Below are 17,738 nucleotides of genomic sequence, written 5' to 3'. Positions count from 1 at the left end.
AATCATCCGTGTTCAAAAACGGAATCTCCGCCTATCTGATCGAAAACAAAATGCTTTGGCAAAACGTCACAGCCTCGCTGATCGCCTAAACACTTTTACTTCCAAACCTATTTTTAAACCGCGCTTTGAACAGAAATGATACAACGGTGTGTTGCAATATCCAGCCAGGTGATTGTTGCCTATAAATAAGTTAACTTCGCGAAAAAGTTGGGAATAATATCGTGGGGATCTATTAGGGTACTTAAATACTACGGGCAAATTTGTATAGTGTAATGATTTCGTAAGTAGTTTTGGCCTAATGGCTGCGATACCAGGAAGTGCTACCTGCGGTCGCAAATTTACATCACCAGTGGCATGGGGAGAAAATAATTATTTAATTAGATAATAAGTAAGTAGAACTACCTTTTGAATAGATTGTGAAAATCTACCTAAGCGACTATAGCCCTGCTTTAATGACGCGCCTAACGCTAGGCATTAGTTATTACTTTAAAAATCTTGTCCAAACGAGACTATAAATATGGTAAATAATAAAGTAGATTTTTGGAAGCCCTGTATATGAAGAATCAATCCGCTGCGGACCCATCTTCATATGGACATTCTATCTAAATATTAGTCAAATAATAATCATTTAAAATTAACACAAGTACTTCATTAACACCCTGTATAATTGTAGACAGATACCGAGTAGGCATAAGTAATATTTTTAAATTGTTTTCTTAAACTTTGGCATTTCATTCAATTCATTATAAATCTTAAATGCTAATATAATTCTTTTCTTTCCGCAGTCTCGGCCCGCACTTCATCTTTTTACAGTGCTCACAGGTAGTTTATCTGCCAAAGCACTACAGCGTCCCGGATAGATGCCGAAGTTTTTACCCTCCCTGACGGTTAATGCATATTTTCCGGTTTAGTTTGCAAAGTTCGGTTTAAAATATGACTCACATCTACGGCTTTTCATTACAACCTTCCCCCAGGCCTGACGTATATCTCTATTTTAAGCGAGCTTTCACGGCAAACGTATACAACCCGACGATGCAGTTGAGTACAAAGTAAATCCACACAATAAATTATACCACCTTATGCGTAAATGCGGGGCTAGAATACGGGAATATTTTATACCAAAATGACGGAACTCGGTCGCAGAAAAATTCGAACACATTCCTACTAGCCCTACACTGACAATAAATTCATGAAGTGCTGTACGAAGCATACTGACTTTAGATTGATAAATAACTAACCAACTTATACATAGTATTTCGATGTTATTTTTGAATGTTTTGTCATTTAACAGTGCAACCAACCTAAGGGATTAGGTCTGTTCTTGTTTTGGAAACAGCGTTCAATCTTAACGATCCTTATTTCGTCGAAAAGTTTAAACACAAGCAATAACTAACGGAATCAAAAGCTGACCAAAAAAGTTCAAATGAATAATCGAAAAAAACAATGTTCGACAATACGTACAAGCATACCTGTCGAGGAAAAATTAGCAATAACCTAAAATAGAAAAAGCACTCAAAAATAAAACTGCAGAAACAAGATGAAGAAACAAAAAACAGAAAAAATCTTAAAAGCGAACAAAAAATAAAGAGCCATCTGATAACTAATTAGAGTAGGATTTGAGGATTTGTCCGAAGCATAGCGACGATGACGAAGTAGACGATGACTATTTAAGCTTCATACCATGACCACAGGTGATACATTCCAAATCTAACGAGATATGTTGCATGTGTAGTGAAATTGGCAAAAATCGAGAATTATGATACCGCTTGTGTGTTCTACCCCCTTAACTCAGAATCTACGGACGACAGAAAAAAAAAGTTAAACAGAAAAGTGTTGCTTAGTTTTATCTAGAAATATCAGATTTCTTATTTTAGATAGAACCGTGCAGAGACTGCATATATGTAAGTCAACCCGTTTTTGACGACTTTTGAATTTTATATTAAAAATGACATTTGTAGGACTTAAAATGTTTCCTATAAGGGAATCTTAATTATTTAATTTTGGATGGATTTCTCGGGGAAGGGGGCATTTAAATATATTGAGTGGATATTTTGTATTTGGCGAATTAAAGATGATTTGAGGGAGCATGGTGTTTTAAAGCATAAGCAGAGGGAAAATATTTGAAAGGTCCTCCAGCAGGATTATAAATGGTTACATAACATGTGTAGTTATTACCTTTACATTCAAATTCAAAAACTGAGTGTAGATGTTCCACATGAACCCATCTAAGCGATGCAAGCTGTATATAATGGGTCTTGTTTTCGATGTATAGAACTTTAAGTTGGCATTACTGTTCAAGATGGCGACCGATTTATTAGCTGTCAAGTGATTTATTCTCAGTTTAGTTTGGCAATTCATCATGAATTCATCAAGTAAGGCTCGTCGAATGGGCCCAAAACGAGATTGCCGTTGTTCCCGATTTTCACAAACGAATTTTGTTTAACGATGAAGCGCACTTCTGGTTGAATGGTTACGTCAAAAGCGAAGCTAATCCTCAAGTGTATGTCGAAACACCGTTATATCCAGAAAAACTGACTGTTTGGTGCGCTTTATGGGCTGGTGGAATCATTCGTCCGTACTTCTTGACCGCCTAATTTCACGTTTTGGACCTGTGAATTGGCCTCCAAGATCTTGTGAATGATTGTTGGAAAAAGTCATCCAAAATTGGACGTCCAGATTGGACTACATCCGCGCCAGCCGTGGCGGTCATATGCCAGAAATCATATTTAAAATGTAATGCCACAAGATTACCTTTCGGATAAATAAAATTCACTTCAATCGAATAATCCATCGTTGTTTTATTGCAACTTAAACTTCTATACATCGAAAAAAAACACCCCTTATAAGTTCTAACTTTATAACTTTGATTTAGAAATTCAATTTCGTTCGTAATTTTATTTTTGACAGCGTCAATTATCATGGCCAACTCATAACAAAACTTGAAAGCCTTATTGTAGCATTACAACAACAAAAACGTTAAATTGTCAATTATTGCTGAATAGACAACCGTATACAAAGTCAGCTAATTTTTAATACCAAATCGAATAACATGAAAATAGGGGGTTTCCAATTGAAAAAAGGACATTTTAGATTTTTGTAATTTAATTTTTGTACTTCATTTTTGCTCATCCTGTATTAATTTACATCCAAAATATCCACTCAATATTAGAAAATGGGCCCTCGTACTTCTTGAATAATTAAATCTCTTTTATAGGAAAAATTGTTAATTATTTAGGACATAAAAATCAAGATATGTCGAAAACGTTTAGATTCAGGTATAGTACATTATACATTAAATACATCTATAATATGGAACAACAAATGGAACAACTTGAAAAATAAAAAATTTACAAAATCTAGATGAAACTATGCATTTACTATGTTATTTAATGTTTTCTATAGTTCGGTGTTTCTGAGTTAAGGTGGTATTTCGAACACCTTGTGCAAGGGTTGACAACTCCTGAAAATTATAACGTTAATGTTAAACAAAAAATATTTCTTAAAATAAAGATATATTGCGCATCATGGCAAAGTCGGTGAGCATCATTGCCTGACGCGGTAAGTAATTATGCGCAACTACATTTTTTTAGTTTTTAAATATCATTCTTGTGTAGTAATATTTTCTTTGACTGTTATTTTACATACGTAAAGTAGAATAAGTAGTGCATTCGTGCAGCGTTCGTGAAATCAACTCATCTATCATCACCAGAAATTCAATTTTCGCTGAGGTTAGTACGATTTCCCCTCTCGCTTATAAGAATTAGAAAAAAGGTTGCTCTTGCCCTATCATTGTTGCTAATTATATATATATATATATATATATATATATATATATATATATATATATATATATATATATATATATATATATATATATATATATATATATATATATATATATATATATATATATATATATTTATGACATTGAAAGAAGATGGCAGGTCAGGTTAAAAAAAATGGTTTAAAAATGACCCTAAATAGCATTTGAGGGTGCCTAAAAAAGTTTTGATACTGAGTCGTTGGAAAGCCTAGATAGAAAAAAACACAAATTTTCGTGCAGAGGTGCAGAAGATGAATGAAATGAATGGAATCCACAATTTCCTTTTTACTTATAAAAATTTTGTAAAATAATATATTACACTTTTAAGGACGAATTTCTGCACCAATGTTAACAAAATTTGTTTTTCTTTAAATTTTGTTTTTGTTAGTTAGAATTTATCGGTTTATAATAATAACACATATAGAGTCGTTTACACAGGTTACACTTAAATGACGCTGATCTTTAAGTCATTTAACATTTTAACAGTAAGATTTTAACATTTTCAAATTTAAATTATACTTGAACATCATTTACAATACAAAACTCTTAGGCAACCGTTGGATTGTTAAGGCCCATCTAAAGTTTAAAGGTAACCTTCACGTTAAAGGATTTAATTGAAACCTGTGCAAAAGTTATATGAAGTCACATAACCTTACTTTTTGGTTTATTTCAACAGTGAACGAACCTCAGCAATTAAATCATAAAGAAATTGTCAGTGTAAAACCAATATTATTATATTTAACTAGCGGTTGATTAACGCCGCAAATGGGATTAAGTTTCGCAACAGTTATAATGATAATGCAAACCAGACAGAAAAGCATAAGTAGCCCTTTTGGGTACGTTTGGGTACGTCTCCGTCATATTTAAAGATAAAGAGCTGCAGTTTTAGCAACATTTTCTTGAACATAATGCTACAAATATAGTAAGAAAATATTCTTCTAGATTTCTCCCTGGAGACAGCAGTGGTGCAGATAATTTTTTAAACATATTTACCTCCAAATTAACCAAACTTCTGATTTTTTGAATAAAACACGATATACTTCCCTTTCGCTTTTTCAATATATATACTAAACATAAACATACATTTTTCAAAGAAACTTCCACAGGCTGTCATACTTTTTATAAAACTTCTGGATTTCTCCTGTGTCGGTTTTTGTTGAGTCGAACTAGCTAACGTTTCGCCAATTATCCTGTTGGTTTCTTCAGTCAAGCTCTGAAGAAGCCAACAGGATGATTGGCGAAACGTTAGCTAGTTCGACTCAACAAAAACCGACGCAGGAGGAATCTAGAAGTTTTATAAAAAAGTATACAAATAAATTACTATTATTAAATGCTTAACTTAAAATCACATAATGAATAAGAACAATAGACAGTTACCGACGAAGAACTGCCTTTCTTAAACACAGCAATAATCAACGATCATTTTCTCAAATGCAAAATTTGTACATTTTTGTAATTTCTTAAATAGCTTTTGAGGTCGTATCATCTTTGGAATAGAATAATATATTGTGGAACAAGTGTGGTATACCCAATCGAGTCATGAGCTTGCATACTATACCATGACCGTTAGTTTTTGTGTACATTTTTGCAAAACAACGCGAATACATTCACAGACATGCCCGTCAGAATTCAAACAGAATTCAAGCCGAAACGTCAAAATTCAAGCCGCGAAGCATGCGAATGCACTCAAATAGTGGAGCGCCGTAAGGCATAAAAATGGTCAAATCTCGGAACCCAGGGCCAGCCAAATAATCTGTATAACAAATGTTTGACTGCATTATTAAAACCTCAAATAAAAATGTTAAAAAAAAAATTGGCCGATCTCGATTACAACAATTTTTATAAACAATTTACTGAAAAATGAAAGGCGCAAGGAGGAAAAAATGTTTACAGTAAAGATCTTAATTTTATATGTAATAAATTATGTTTGCAGAGTAAATTCAATGTTAATTTATTAGATTTTCGCAAAAAAAAACGATTTACAAAAGAAAATTTAACCTTAACTATATCGATTATTGTTCATTATTGTCGTCGTCGTCGTCGATTTCGTTGATGTAGATTGTAGGTAAAGGATTAGTACAGCTATCACCATTGCATTCTAAGCAAGCTGCAGTGCAGTTTTATTCACTTTTCCTACACCCACAAGATGCTCCACATCCTGTTTTGCATGAGCAAAAAATAATTTTTAGTAAAGATTCTGGAGCTGGTCGCTGCGTCATTGTTTGCGGTATCAATATTCCGCGTTCATTTCTCCAACCCCATTCTTCTGGTAATATTTCTTTTCCGAACCATGTTTGAACTTGTAAATATACTCTTTTGAAGTGTTCAATAGCGGCATCTGCAGTAGGTGGTAAAGACGGCTGTTTAACGCAGGTATTTTTGGCAGTTGCTTTCAAAAAAGAGTTATATCTCAATGCATTAAGATCTTTTATTTTTTTGGAGGGCATTATATAAAGCAAGAGTGCATGTAACACCAGCTTTAAAAACTTCATCGATGTCTTTGCATTCATTTTTAAAAACTGTCGCAGCATTATGCAAGTCCGTTCGTTTTTCGAAATTTTTTGCAAACACGTTTTTGCCACGTTGAAAAAAGCTGACGTTGTGTCACATCCGGTGAATGCATGTAAGAACCGAATATGCTCTTTCACTTTGGTAATATTTTCTCTAAACTCTTAGAAGAGTACGCTCTTTGCAGTATTTTGCCTTTGGATGGTTTTCGAAAATAAATTTCTCGGTCTGGTGGTGAGAGCGCAGTCAATAAAACTAAAACATCTACATCCTCGGACACTACAGCAATGTTTTCAGATTGCAGATTAACAGCAGTTTCAATTACTAGTCTGTCGGCATCAGTTTCTGCTTGGCAAGAAAATATTTTATTTTCTGTGAGTGTTTCTCGTAGCATATCTATAAGTCTACTCTTATTTTTGGCATTCGATAAAATTTTTTCCTACGCTATTTTTAGTGGCATGGTTTTATCAAATATTATGTCATTACATGCGTTTTTTTACAGCGACGCGTTCGTTCCATTGATTTTGTGCAGCTCTTCTTGTAACCATCAAATACGACATAAATGTTGTTTCAATAATTGTTATGTAGATATCTGACATAATGTTGACAAATTGTACCGAAATTTTCATCTAATTGCCACTTGCAACGATGTAATAACATCCCTCCATCAATGACGTAGGAAAATTTTCGTACATCGTTGACATCCACTGACACTTCTGGGAATATGTCATAAAATGTAGATTTTGTTGTTTTTCGTATTTCACCATCTTCAAAGAGAGCAAGAGGATAAGGAGCTAATTCATAAGTCAAGTAGTTTTTTAGTTCTTCATCAGATTTTTTTAATACGCATATACGCTGAAATAATAATAGCGGATCAATTGGAATAATATCATCATCCACTTTGATTTTGCTAGTGGATGCCAACAAAGGAATAATCTTGTCTTTTCTTGATAACTTAACTTCTTTGAAATTTATTCCATTCATTTTCTTCATTATTTTTAGACCTTGCTCGAAAGCTGCGTAGCAATTCACGTTTTCTTGCCCAGTTATTCCAGTTGCAATAGGCATAATGACACCAACATCAGGGAATGGAGGATGTTGAATAAAATATTCTTCCAATTTTTTCACGTCGTCCCTTTTGATTCGTGCATCGGTTGAATCAGTGTGTTGATAACTTTTTTTAAAAGATATATTACAAACTTCCTCTATACCTTCTATTATATCTTTTGTAAAAATAACACCTTTTATCCATTTATAGAAAAATACTTTTCGTTACACTACGTTTAAAAGGTCCGCCTTCAACACTCATAGATTTCATTAATGTTTGTTCTATGGTTTGATCCGTGGGAATTCCAGAAAAAAATACATCGAAACGTCTAGCAGTGAAATAACCCTTTGTGAATTTTTAAAACTCTTCTGGGTCCATTTGGATAGATAATTCCTGCATGTCTTGCAAATACAGTTGCGCGGACTTTGCATACGGAAAATGTCCTGATGCATGGAAGTATGGATCATCCTCTCAATAGTTTGTAAATGCAGATTCCAATCACCCATACGCTCAGCTGCAATAAAATCTTTTAGCACTGATACCATTCGAAATAAGCTGATCCATAATCTGGACGTTTGATTTTTACTCTCTATATCATGTAATTTTTTTTCAAAAATTTCATTTAAACTTTGAAATCCAATATTGTCCGTTATTTCCGTGTAATTAAACATTTCAAAAATATTAGCATTCGTCTCATCAGCAATTATAGTTTGGAATTCCGAATTATTTTTTAATAGATCATCGAAAATTAATCTAGATAAAGTTAGCTACAGAAGTACATGTACACGTACCGCTCTAGCATATACACGTCCAGACATCATATGATCGATTGAATTTTCGGCATAAACCGTAGAGAGGGCTTCTTTAATTCCACTTCCAGTCATCATATAACCAATAGATCCCATATAGGACATTAGCGTATGAAAAGAGCCCAATCGGACAACAGTATATACAGAGGTTGATCAAATGTTACGATACATGTCTTCTTATTTAATGATTTTGCATTGTCTACTGATGTTTTCATCGCCGTATACAAAGTGTTATAATCACTTGGAGCTGCATAAATGAATGGTAAGAATATTATTGACGAAGTATCAAAATCATGTGTACTTGTTAACAAATTCATGAATCCGTTCCATCCCGGAAGTCATTATTGGTGTTGAATTTTAGATACATCCAGAGAACGTTCAATTTTGAAAAAACTGTGGGGGTTAAATTGGGCTCTTGCTCCGAAATTTTGATTTGAAGTTTTTTCAATCCTTCACCAGCAGAAGCTGGATATATTTGAAGGAGTATATGAGCTTGATCAGAAATAGTTGTCTCTGTTGGAATCTTATCTAAACGTTTAATTGGTTCCCTGGTTTCTATTCGATCGCTCGGAGTTACAATTTCAATCGAACCCAAATTATGAAAAGTATCTTTGCCGTCTAGTGTGTTGACGTTAAAATCTGCGTTATCGTGCACAAATTGTACAAAAATACCTGCTTTCATTTTCACAGGACTTGTGAATGTTGCAGACGCTTCATAAATTATTGCTTATTTGTATGATCTGCAAAAGCCTAAAGCGTCACATATTTCTATTATTTTTTTAGAGCCAAATTTTCTATGAAGAGTAACAGCTAAAGCCACATGCAGTGGTGATATAAATAAACCAGGCCTTACTGCAGATATTATCGCATGACCTATTGAGGCCCATTTCGTTTGATAATGATTTATAAACTCTGGTTTACCTCTTTTGTCATTTGAAATTATTTCTGATAAAAAAAATGATAGAGATTTTGGTATTGTCTCATGAACATGGTTAAACATTTTATCACTAGCCGGATACATTTTATTATCATAAACCTGCGTCCGAATGTGTCGTCGTAAAATTTCACCCAGCAGCCTTCAAAATACGATATTCTTCTTCTTCCTCATCTTTTAACCTCTAGCTGTACCAGTTATCGGACAATATTTCATATTGTTGTTTTTTAAAACATATGATTGTATTAGATCCAAATTTACTGGAGAATACAATATTATCCCCATAATGGTTCATTAACCTCATTTTTATCGTTTTATCATCAGGAATATGATCAATTGTTACAATACTTTTTAATTCTGCCAGTGAAAACTGTCAGAATTATTTTTTTTTCTTCAATATATTTGAAAATCTGCTCCATTGCTGCATCTACTTGTATTGTGACTGGATGAATTTTTTTATCCCTCTGGGTCTGTTTTACGGTAGTTTTGAAACGCATATAACAATCCGCGTGATACTTAGCGTCCTGAGCTACTAGATCTAACACACCTACAATTATTTTATGGATATTGCGACAATATTCGCTTTTCTCTTCGCTTATCAAATTTAAAATAGTTTGCTTGAACTCAGAAGTAGTTACGTAGCTGATTTGCTGTCTTACGGATTTGGACTTTCTTCTTTCCTTAATTTCATCTGCTTCTTTTTCAAATAAAAAGCACTTATTTTTCCAAAAAAAATCAATAGAAGTAGCCATTCGCAGTTTTCTTTTAGGTGGAGAGCATGTTGATGTGGTGTTCTTTTTTTTTTAAATAAGCATTAATACATCCTTTATTAATATATTTTTGTCTGCATACTGAATGCACGTAGACAAATTCGCAAGTATTTAAGTACTGAGAAAGTCCATTTCTCTTTCAACAGAAGCAGCTTTCAGTGTTGGTATTCCTCTAGTCACTTTTATAATATCTCTTAGCTCAGAGCTTAATTCAGAGCTACATCCAATTTTGTCACAAAAGAGGAAATCATTATTTAAAAAGAGGCAATCATTATTTATATTATCACTATTCGATGGTTTACCCATTTTGATACGAGCCTGTAACAACAAATATTACTAATATCAATAACTAACCTTTATATCACAATTAATTAAAATTTCAGATATGAGGATTGGAAATTTCTTTTTTTTTAAACTTAAAAATGTGAAAAAATCGGAATTTTCCGAATTTTCACTATTTTTCCGATTAATTAAATTATTATTTCTGCATAAATAAAATATATAAAAATAAATCAACTGTTTGTGTAAGCACTATCTTCTAGGATATTTCATGCGGATTCCAATATATATATTAAATTTTACCATTACATTCTAACTTTTAAGATCGATCTATTATAAAATATACCATTGAATATTCACAGTTGTTTTCAAAACCATAAATAATAAACAAATAAACAACAACTACGTATCAAGCCTAGCAAATTGCCACGTGTACTATTCTGTTAGGGCCCGCGTTAACAACACCCAACAGCTGCTCTTGCCCCCTCTATTCCCTTCCCCACCCTTTATCGTTATACCTGCAGTCCCTTGAGACCCAAGATGAAGTTTGTAATAGTTCTTCTTTTTAAAATCTAATTTTACACTAATATAACTTAAGGAAAACTCCAAAAAATTAATAATTATTTATAATAATTATTAAAAAATTAAGATCGCACAAAATATTTTTTTTAACATTTTCTATATGCTATTAAAAACACATTGCCAAAGTTTATAAAAAGATTTATTGACTGGCCCTGGATTCCGAGGTATAAACCTTACGGCGCTCCACTAAAACCTGCGCGGTAAGATCCCAAAAATGTCAGAAGTAGCTCGAATCCGTGCGAATCGAAACTGACATGGTACAATGACATTTTCCGCAAGCTAGATCGGTGAGGTGGCTGAAGCAAGATTTGGATTTGGATTTGAAAATATTACAGTGGACCAGTTCGTTACTTACTGTAATTAAAAAACGTATTCCTGTAGAAATGCATGGAAGCACGGAAATATTATCAGGGAACTCCCAAAAACCATATCCAATGTTGCTATACAGAAAATAACCTCTTTTCCCCTCGCATCACCTCAAAAAATAAATTAATTTAATTATTATTTCGCAATCTCGAAAAAATCTGACGTTGTCCCAGATTGAACCAGATCATTGCAGAGCCACTTAGCAGAGCGTCAAAATGATGTATTGCTCAACCACCTTCAAACCGCCGGAAAGATATAAAACTATTTTCTGCTGCATTAAAAATTCATTTAAAATTTTTTGCAATTTGAGACAAGTCTAACGTTCTCCCAAATATTCAATTAGACCATTGAAGAGCCACTAAGGAGAAATAAAAGATATAAAACTACTCCCAATAATAAAATGCCCAAAAATGATTGCTCAATCATTATAACATTTTACATACAGTAATAACCAAACGACAATATTTCCGTGCTTATCTACAGGAATATAATAATAATATATGGTGCTTAAAATTCGAAGATTAGTAGCAAGGTCAGGAGGATGTAATCCGTTTGGCAGCTAAACTGGGGAAAGCCACCCCAAAATGTGTTTTTGTTTTCACTCTGTGACAAACATTTTTTCTGGCTCCACTATCGTACATGTCGAAAGTAAGATAACTGAGGTATTAAGTATGGTGTAACCTAATTTTAGAACTTCTAATAAACTTTATAACGCCACCGGCTCGGACCTTTAATCAAATAAGCTACGAATTTTCAAGTGGAAGCATAAATATTTTTGAGCACACCTGAAAATAAAGTGTCGATGATGAAGTACTTCCTGATGGGTCCCCCCATAAATATAGGTGATTTCCTGCAGTCACCATTTTTTAATGTATATTATGCGCCTAAATGAATTGTTTTACAGGAAAGGTCAAACCACACGAGACTTAAACCAAATATGGCACACACAGCAAGGCTTTGTTGTATCTGAATAGATAAGTATAAATCAGTATAGCTATTATACGCGCCAAATGTATATAATTTGCCAATAAATAACTAATATATTTTAAGTAAATCAAGAAGAAACATCTTCATGAAGATTTTACGCTGAAGAAAATCTTTCGGCCGTTGTTCAAAAATTTTGTTAACCAACGGAGTTTGTTATACACGAAATTTAGTGATTAGCATTAGCAATTAGCATTATATGTATTTTTTTTTATTTTCTTTCTTCCAATTTTGTTTTTTAACGATACGTGATGCACAAATACACGATGGGATCAAAATCCGCCAATTACTTAGACAATGTAGTCAAGGAAAGAATTCCTTCAACGTTAATCAAATTATAATATCAGATGGTAAGCAACGACAGGCACTTTTTTTTTCTGCATATTCACTAATGAATGTCAGCAACAATAATCTCCATTGCCTCTCTGAACTTTTTCGTTTTTCCATGGGATCTGAAGGATTTTGCGATATACCCACATTTCAAATGCTTCGAGTTTATTAATTACACTTGTCCAGCCCTCAGCTCACTAAGGAAGAACCACCCAAAGACATCAGTATATAAATCTTAACAGGAGATCAAGACCAAGATCAGTACACTAGAATACTTTTTTACTGGATACATGAAAAATGTATACAGTTGACACACCACAGTCCACAGTTCCTAGATAACAAATCATCATCGGGGCCAAGTATAATGGAGAACTAAGTTCTTTATGCTGTAAAGGTTTCCAGAGTCAATAAGGCTCCGCGCCGGACAATATGTTGTCAGAAACTTTCTACCTAATAAGCGAACGAGATATTTAAAAACTAGTAAGCTTGTTTAAAGGTATCCATGACTCTGGAAACTCCAACAAGCTTTTCTCTATATCCAAACCAAAGCCAAACCTTACTCAAAGGTGAAGACTATCGCTTCCTAAGTTCAATAAGTCATATTTTGAAGCTACGGATACTGCACATAAGCCTATTCAGAAAATGCAAAAGCAGTTATCTGATCTAACCAGTTCACTTTTAAAAGGTCAAAACTGCCTTGGCTAACGTTTTCGTATGTTTCGTTATCTGGAAAAAGTCTTTTGATAGTAACATCACCATCTAATAATATACCTTCAGCCGTTGGGTGTTGACGATAAAGATATAAGGCTTAAAACCACTGAAATCAAACAGCGGATATATGCCTGCATAACTCAATAAAAGCACAGAGGTTTGAAAAAGAAAGAATAAGGAAATAAAGAGGTCCCATGTGCAGTGAAGTTTATGGAACTTCATGAATTACATACGTATACCATAATTAATATACTCGGTAAATGTACAGCGTGCAGCGTATTTCTAATAGCTTTGATATGTTCAAATTTTTCTAGTGATATAGTTTAAAGTAATTTTCACTTTTTGGCGCGGTGAAACACAAACATCGTCATGAGCAGTAGAAGTGATGGCAGAAGAAGTAATTTCAAAGGGAAACCAAAAACAAGGCATTTTTTTATTGGATCATTACCCACCCAAAACATAAATAAAAGTGAATCTCTAGACTCTAGACCTAGACAAAAAAAACGAAGAGGTGAAAACGCACATAAATAAATATCGAACGGAAAAAACACTAGATAAACATGAACAAAAACTAGCTAAATGAAAATATGATTGATAACGTGTCTCCACAAATACAAAATGCAACTAAATCATCCGGTGCTATTAATGAATTCGAAATATTTTTAATCCAAAACACAGTGTGATCCATGGAAAAATAGACCACACACACCCACACACATAAAACCAGGTGAGTACAGAACAATTTTCTAATAAGAGATTGATATCAGAAGTAAGTCCAGAAATGAAGCACAATTATAAAAAGAGACAAGGGGAACCGAATGAATATGAAATCAGACCTTCGAAACTGGATTTCTCCGAAAATTTCATTCAGCAAATATTTTACAACTTAGATACAGTTAATCACTTACCAAATGGAATAGTAGGAATGTTCCCTAGCGATGATCAAAAATGTTTAAAAAGTAATAGCACAATGTCGCAATCTGAAGGAAAGCTGTATTCTTCAAATGGATTCTCAAAATGGTTTCTGAAAAACGGGAAAATACTTTTCGACATGGTGATGGTTTACGTACAAGAACACTATAATTTGGCAGAATGTCTCAAATGCTGGAACTTTGGTCTTGTAACTCACTGCCACAAATGTTAAAAAGAACACAAAACGGCGGATTGCACTGAAAATGTTTGGAAATGTTCAAACTGCATGAATGATTTGAATCACTCTGCCAGAGACAAAAGTTGCTCCGCATATGAAAGAAGATTAAAAGCATTTAGAAACAATATTAATTATTATGATTCTTTATACAATCAACCCTAATATTGAATACAGGTTTCCGGTTAAACGAGTGTGATAAAGTTCACACTCTGCAGATGAATACTAAATGATTCATCAAAATGTCCAAGAGTTAGAAAATAATGTTAGAAAATAATTCGTGTAGGTCGTTATGCGTAACAGAACACTGGAAAACTCTGGAATAATTAAAAGCGTTAGTGATAAAAAAAAATTGTCGAGAATATGGAAAGCATGGTGGAAGCACTATTTATGTGCATAAGTCTGTGAGATGTAAACCGAGAAATGACCTACGTAAGTTGTCAATCAAAAAAGTTTTTGAGTGCGCAGCAGTAGATGGTACATTCAAGTAAGATCGGTTAAGAGTTTATAGACCTCCATCAGGAAGTATAGACGTTTCCCTCTATTCTTAGATACGAGGGCAGCGCCAAAGTTTCCCGGCCTGAATATGAAAGAAACAAAGTAGAGTAACACTTTTTTATTATTTTTCAATATAATCCCTCTTATCTTCAATACACTTATTACATCTTTTTATTAACAACTAAATCCCTTTAGAAAAATATTCTTTTGGTTTGTCTGCAAAATGAGAAAAAACAGCCTCTTTTAACTCAACTTCGTCGTTAAGTCGCCATCCACGTAAGTCCTTTTTTAAATATCAAAAGAAATAATAGTCGCTGGTTGCCATATCTGGACTATAGGGAGGATGATCTACCTGTTGTAACCCACACTCTAAAATGGCAGCTTGTGCAACACCAGCAGTACGGACAGGTGCATTATCGTGTAAAAGACGCACGCCTCTGGTCAGTTGTCCTCGACGTTTTACACGTATTAAGTCTCGCAATTTATGTAATAATGTTGCGTAATATTTACCATTGACAGTGGTATTAGTTTCTTCAAAATCTATCAAAAGAATTTCTTCACAATCCCAAAAGATCGTGGCCATCACCTTTTTTGTTGACTGGCAGACTCTGAATTTTCTTGGAGGTGCTTCATCCTTCCGACGCCACTCCATTGATTCTTGTTTCAATAGAGGGTCATAATAGAGAACCATAGTTTCATCTCCCGTCACAATAGTTTCTATCAAAGGCTTCGGTTCCGACCCACAGAGTTCCAAAAAAGACCGCGCACACTCGACACGGCGTTGTTTTTGAATAGCCGAAAGGTTTTTAGGAACTCATCTTGCACTAACCTTATGCATACCTAAATGATCATGCAGGATTCAACGAACACTTGTCTCAGAAAGCTTAGTAATTTCTGAGATTTCCTTGACCTTTAAACGTCAACCACTCAATACCACCTCTTCCACAATCGCAACAATATCTTCTGTTATGACCTAAACTGGTCGACCAGTTCTTGAATCATCTTCAAGGGAGTCCTGCCCCATTCGAAAACGTTTTGCCCATTCTTTCACTACAGAATACGAAGAAGAACTTTGGCCGTACACACCATTCAGCCTTTCTTTAATAATTTTAGATGCTAACCCTTCTTTTGTCAAAAACTTTGTGATTGCTCTATACTCAATTTGCGTTATTTGCAACATTTTTTCGGACACATCTTGTTGCTGTCAATAAAAAACTATTTGACGCAAGACTTTATTTTTTTTTTCGCAGCCTACTAAAATATATATTAAAAAGAAGACAAAGTTTTATCGTGATACTGGAGCTGCATCTATGTCACTCCGGGAAATTTTGGCGCTAACCTCGTATTTATAAGGAAAACAAAAAAAAATGAACATAAATTAAACTTAATTTCACCAACTTCTTCGTTCAAACTTTCGTCTATGGTTTTTGAAAATACAGGGTCAAGGTACATACTGAAAGCTGTATTGACAACATTTTTGTGAATTGTGAATACAAAAACGCTTTAGTATTTGACGCTTTTATTTCTGATCATACTGCCCAGAAAATTACATTGCCGTTAGAGAATTTTAAACAACATATATTTTAAAAGAATTTTTTCAGAAGAAAATAAGCAAATCTTTATAAAATGCCTAAAAGAACAAGAGTGGGAGGATGTAGTTACAACAAGAGTGTAACTATTTTATGAATTTGTTTTGTACGCTGTTTAATCGATGCATTCCTAAGAAAACAATGAGAGACGCTAGTCGCGTAAAATCATATAGAGATAACTAACAGATTAAAAAACGTAAACGAAAACTAATAAAATAAATATAGCAGTGGAATAGACGAGATTGCAACTAGTTTAATACAAATGTCTATTCCATAAGTTAGTAAAGTGTTGTGCATATTAATTAATGAATCCTTTTAAAATGGCGTTTCCCAGACCAACTTAAAACAGCTTTAATAAAACCGCTCTATAAAAAAGGGAGACCCAGAAATAATTACCAATTACAGACCGATCAGAATTTTGGCTAAATTTTCTAAAATATTTGAGATGACTGTTTTTAATAGATGTAAATTGTTCAACAATGATCAGCATGAGTTGTAGCAAAATAAATCAACAAATACAGCTATATTTCAATTTATAAAAACAATTTTGAAACACTTGAAGGGAGGAAGAATGGCTTTAAGCACGTGCTTTCTAGAGCATACGATTTTTATTGTTCAAAAAATTGAATTTTTACGGTCTAAGAGGTAATGTGCTAAAATTGTTTGAATCATCATTATTGGGATAGAAACAACAAGTAAAATTAAACCAAACTGGTAGTTGTTTCCTTTCGGCCCAATTTTATTTATCATTTTTGTGAATGATTTGTATTTTGTAACAAAACCAGAAGAGAGCATCATATGCTATGCGAATGATACCAACCTACTTGTAGGTGGAAACAATGTTACCGAAGTTAGTGCTAAAATAATTTTTGCAAGTGTTTATGACTGGGTTTAAACAAAGAAAAAACAAATTTAGTTTTAGAACTAGATTATGTATAGGTGAAATACCAGATGGCATAAGGAGAGGTAAACAAAATGTGAATATTGTGAAGAGCACTAAATTCTTAAGGTTTACAAATTAACGAATTTCTTGATTGTTCCAAACATATTGATTATTTGGTAAATAAATTAAATTTAGTTTGCTATGGGATTAAAGTTGTTGCAAGCTATATGAATATGGAAAGTTTAAAAAGGATCTATTTTGCAAACTTTCAGTCACGCATGAGGTATGGAATTATTTTTTGGCGAGGTAGTGGTCAATTACAAAAAAGGACTCTTCGTACCATCAAAAAAATGCAATTTGGAGAGAGTTGTAGAGGAGTGTTCAAGGCCGAAGGTATTTTAACCGTATACGCTTTATATATGCAGCATTGATATTCTTTTTCAAAAATAGAATGAACTTCGAGCTGCAAATATTTCA

General features: G+C 33.5%; 1 protein-coding gene across 1 annotated transcript in view; it reads right to left on the bottom strand.

Annotated features, from left to right (window-relative positions):
- The window catches only part of LOC132701657 (uncharacterized abhydrolase domain-containing protein DDB_G0269086-like), a 105,677-nt gene that overhangs the window by 34,999 nt on the left and 52,940 nt on the right, over positions 1-17,738 (bottom strand). The gene's annotated exons all lie outside the window — the stretch shown is intronic.

This window comes from Cylas formicarius, unplaced genomic scaffold (genome assembly GCF_029955315.1).
Source record: "Cylas formicarius isolate icCylForm1 unplaced genomic scaffold, icCylForm1.1 PGA_scaffold_58__1_contigs__length_289150, whole genome shotgun sequence".
Classification (NCBI taxonomy): Eukaryota; Metazoa; Arthropoda; class Insecta; order Coleoptera; family Brentidae; genus Cylas; species Cylas formicarius.
This window is presented reverse-complemented; position numbering and strand designations above follow the sequence as displayed.